The sequence below is a fragment of the Ostrinia nubilalis genome, chromosome 2 (genome assembly GCF_963855985.1).
Source record: "Ostrinia nubilalis chromosome 2, ilOstNubi1.1, whole genome shotgun sequence".
In the NCBI taxonomy this organism is placed as follows: Eukaryota; Metazoa; Arthropoda; class Insecta; order Lepidoptera; family Crambidae; genus Ostrinia; species Ostrinia nubilalis.
In genome coordinates this window covers 7,078,571-7,083,388 of record NC_087089.1, presented here as the reverse complement: position 1 = coordinate 7,083,388, position 4,818 = coordinate 7,078,571, and the positions used below count along the sequence as shown (strand labels likewise).

General features: G+C 37.5%; 2 long non-coding RNA genes across 2 annotated transcripts; both read right to left on the bottom strand.

The window, feature by feature from the left end:
* Positions 1-329: 329 nt before the first annotated feature.
* LOC135086396 (uncharacterized) lies at positions 330-1,406 on the bottom strand. The gene is made up of 2 exons (XR_010260468.1): positions 1,231-1,406; positions 330-927 (listed from the first exon to the last, which is right to left on the bottom strand). It is a non-coding gene; the product is annotated as an uncharacterized LOC135086396 (long non-coding RNA).
* Positions 1,407-1,561: 155 nt separating this feature from the next.
* On the bottom strand, positions 1,562-2,733 carry LOC135086392 (uncharacterized). Its single transcript, XR_010260466.1, has 2 exons — positions 2,312-2,733; positions 1,562-1,939 (listed from the first exon to the last, which is right to left on the bottom strand). It is a non-coding gene; the product is annotated as an uncharacterized LOC135086392 (long non-coding RNA).
* Positions 2,734-4,818: the final 2,085 nt, after the last annotated feature.

Here is a 4,818-nt window from a genome sequence, read left to right as displayed (position 1 = left end):
TTTTACGTTTGTTTTAATCAATGGGCAAATACAGCTCGATGTCAATCTTTGGTCTAAAGTATGAGAGATTCTCCAAGTCTATTGGAGCACTCTACACCCAACTATGGGTTACTAAACCATCGTAAGTCCATACTTTAGGGCCCCAGTGCGGGTTGGATAATGTTATCAAACCGCTTTCAAGCTTCTGACAAGGCTTAACGAGTTATGTTTGTGTATTATGTATGCTCATTTTGTGGGTATATCATGTTAGTAATAATGCCTCTCTGTGGCATAGATATGCTTGTGATAACTGCCACGCAAGATGGTTGGGATGGTCATAAAAAAACACAAAAGTCTTGGGATTTTATTCAGGTTAATTTGTAAGTTCAATCTCATGGTACACACTAATCTGCATCATCATCATCATCATCATTATCATCTCAGCCATAGGACGTCCACTGCTGAACATAGGCCTCCCCCAATGCTTTCCATGTTGCCCGGTTGATAGCGGCTTGCGTCCAGTTCCACAAGGTGGACCGACGACATCATAAAGGTAGCAGGAAGGCGCTGGACGCAGACCGCTACCAACCGGGCATACTAAACGGTTCTAAAACTTACAATATGAAGAATTATTTGAGTAAAAAATATACAAGTAATAACAAATAACACAAAGAAGACACTATAGATTTTCTAATATATTGGTATTCATCAACGCAAGCAGACGAATCGAGTCCTGGTCAAGTTCTTGGAGGCTCGACGAGAAAATGAGTAACTCAGTACTTTTCCTTTTGATGCCCACGGTGGGGGAACCAAACTTATACATATGCTTGCAGCAAACCTTGAAGCCTCTGGTACAACCAGGGACGGAGGGGTCGAAGCTCATGGTGGTGCAGTGGCGAATGTCGATGCAGATTCCACCACGCGCCCAGCAGGTGGCAGTGGTCGACCCTGTAGTATGTGTAAATGAGTTTATTTGTCCTAAATAACTAGTTAAGTGGTTTATTTGTCCTAAATAATTAGTTAACTGACACATCAATAAAAATTAAATAAATATTCGTTGACATTTTGCACTGCATAAATTTGTCATTGTCACCCAAAGCAAGCAGAAATGTTCTTCTAAATTAGACAACTTTCAACTTTTTAATTTCTAGATTAGCAATAGTAGGATATGCTAAATCTTCTTAACTTATGAATTGGCTCGAGAAACCGCCTATTTTAGCAAATCTATGGTAGTATAAAGATTTAACAAACCAAGAGTAGGTTTTCCACCAGGAAGCCCGGGCAAAAACACATCCTTATAATTTTTTAATTCCGAAGACCCGGTTATGTCAAGAGACGTAAGTCCACATGCCTGTAAACTTACTATAATAACAAGATACGCCTTCCAAAGCCACATTATCTAAAAAAATAAACCGCGAAAAATAATTTCTTTTATAATTGATGCACTATTAAAACTGTTGAGCATTACATTTCAATCATGCTTGAGTAGTTTATTGCTTTCGTTCATTGGCTGCATAGAATTAACTTGGTAACTACAAGCAGGGAGTTAGCAGAAGGTACGAGTAGGTAATCAAAATTCTCCTCAGTCTTAACATTTTATTTATTTGTCCTTATACCGTTATTATAAAAGCGATTCTCTTGAAGTCATTGTCATTACGATTACGAGTGGATCTCAAAGCTGATCGCAGAGTTTTCTTTTTATTTTTTTTCGATTTAGCTTTTTTGTCAACCACAACGACGCCTTCTCCACCAAACTCCTTCTGCAACGTCCAAGGCATAGCCAGCGAGCCGATCCCCTCGTCTCTATGATCCCTTACATTGAATTTATTCCACACGAAGCAGCAAACCTTTAACTTATCCTTGCATCCGGGGACCTCTGTGAGAAACCTGAATCCAGTGCAAAGGTTGTGGTTGATACAAATCCCACCAAGTTTCCAGCAAGGTGTAGTTAGCATCGACCCTATGGACATAACATGCATTTGTAATATAATGAGGAATGTGTAAGGGATCTCCCATGGGGACTTCGCTAAACGTGTAAGCGTGGCGTGGATACGAGTCTTGCCGAAAACGTGAAATAATGTGTGCGTGAGTTGTATTTATTAGCAGCCACCAAAACTAGGTTTACGACAATGTTTCGTCCTTGGAAGGTAAATCGTTTTATGATAAAAGAATGATGGATTTGATAAGTTTGGCAAGACTTTGAAACTTTGTGTACAACAAAACATGATAGTAAGCATAGTTTTTTGCTTTTTACTATTTGGTAGTATTAGCATTAATGCTGCATTTACATAAAGTTTACATAAAATATTAGTACTGAATAAAATGAACTTACTTCGACCATCAGAAGCAATCGACGCTAAGGCAGTGTGGTAGGCAAGAAATTCTGCCCTCAAATCTTCGTACTCCTCGTCGTGAGAGAGATCCAAATTTTCATCATTTCCTAACTGTGATATAAGATTGCCTCCAAAATCAGAGTCTCCAGAATCTTGTTTTGGTTCCACTCCGAAGCGGACCAGTATAATATTTAAGACCATAAGTAAATGCAACATTTCACTTGCGAGCGAAAATTTAAATCTACATGCATCCACTTTTAGAGACTTTTTACGAGGCAAAATACATAAATTCAAGATAAGCCGAGCAGCCAAAGGATTTAGCAATCAAATATAAAAATATATTCTGGCTTGAAAATTCCACCAGAGTGCAGAAAGTGGCAGTTAAAAATTTCGATATTTTGTAAAAGAGTTAATCGGTTGTTATGTAACTTCACTGGTTATAAGAGTGTCATAATTTTCGGGTAAATTGAGTGACAAAAAATGCTCAATACTTTAATCGCTCGGTAGTAGCCATTCTCTTGCTATCGAGGTCCCGATTTCCGTCAGATTTCAGTCTTTACTCAATACTGAATTCCTTAAGCTTCTGACTTTATTTTCTTTCATCTTACATCACTTGATGTAATGCTTGCAAAATTAAATAAGATTGTAGTAAAAACGCTCATCTGACTCCATAATTTCTGAAGAACTGTTGATTTTTCCTTTTTTTTGCATATTGGAGAGATAAATTGGAACAGAACATTTTATTTTAATAAAAACGTATCTTTAAATTATTTTCAGAGATTTTTCTGCATCCCTTCTTCCTTTATTTTAATGAATTATGCTTTTAATGACTCGATCCCCAGCGGCTGATAATTATTTATTTACTTTCGTGTTTTTGTGGGAGTATAATATTTAAACCGTCCGCCGTGTGGTGACGGCAGAGTAGAATACATTTGTCACCAACCCATACTCTTCCCGCGGGTGTCGTAAGAGGCGACTTAGGGACTACACATCAAACAGAGAACGGGCAGCAGCGCTCTCTGAAAAACATCAATCTTTTAAACTGCGATCTCCAACCCGCCTGCCAAGCGTGGAGATTATGGCAAATCCCTCCACTATAGTGGAGGAGGCTCATAGTCCAGCAGTGGACTGTAAAGGGCTGTTGATAATAATATAATATTTAAACAATTATTTTAAGAAATTGTATTTTCAACGCTTCAGTAACATTTTCAACACATTAATAAATGTATGTATATGCCTAGGTAATGCCAAAACTGTTTGTTATGTAGGTATAAGTAATTTATTAAACAGTAGACCTTCTTACTAGAGTCAGTGGTTTCAGAGATTGCAATATTCAAAAATATGGATATAGGTTCACACAAAATGTTTTTCCGGTTGATTCAACTACCTACGTACATTTCACAGCCACCTTTCAACGCAGTTGTAAGTACAGGTGACCTTACTGAATGACCTTTGTTGCAAAATAGTACCTATTGCAACTACATAAGGTGCTACGGTGTTAAGCTTGATGCGCATCGTCTGTACATAGGTCACACTACTAAATTATTGAAGCTTCAGTCGGATCAATCAGGTCCGAGCGGAGGCCGTCGCGTCCGCTCAAAGGCTTTCGCAAACAATTCCCATTCAGCGGGTATACGAAAATTTTGTGGTCAAATGCTATCTTGTCATTATAGTAAAATAATTTGACTTGGTTAAAGTAGCATACAAAATTTGTAATGTTAACTATGACAACGGCGTTAAAAGTAAAAGAATACTTGTAGATACCTACCATACGAGTATAATTGGTTTCCGTGACTAGAACAACGTTGATGTGCACCCAGAAGTCGTTTAGTATCTAGGTATAGCACGAAATGAACAAACAAGACATTTTTTTTCTAATAAAGTTAAAACAGCAAAAAGTGAGCTGACTCTACATTGCTTGTAACAGGTCATCGTACCGTTCTATCACGAAACAAATATTCAACAAGGCGTTACGCTACATGTTACAGCTTAATCTATCAAACTAACGAGTGAATTTGTGTAACGTGTCAAGAGGCAAAGTAGGGTTTATACAGGGTGTCTTTTCAAGTATGGCTCAAACAAAAAGGATTGATTCTTCAACAAATTTTCTACAGAAACAATATCGAAGTTCCCAAAAAGAAAATTCACGTCCCCATACTAATTTAGCAAATTAATTGTGATTTTGTATGGAAATCTTTTTTTTTAAGTTATGAACTTCCTGGTCTTGAGGAAAATTATTGCATTTGACCAGTAGTATCAATCCTTTTTGTTTGATCCATACTTAAAAAAACATCCTATATACAAGAACGAAATGCTCAATCACCGTGAGCTTATACAGTCCAGCGGTACATCAGTTTTTTTGTTTTTTTTTTGCAAAATACCACCTTTTACAGCTAAATTAGATGCCACAGTGCTTACTTTGAGATGCTATCGTCTGTACGTCGAATAAAGGATTCACAGGAACGGTACAATACTTACCAAGAAACCCTCTCCTTAATTGAGTTCT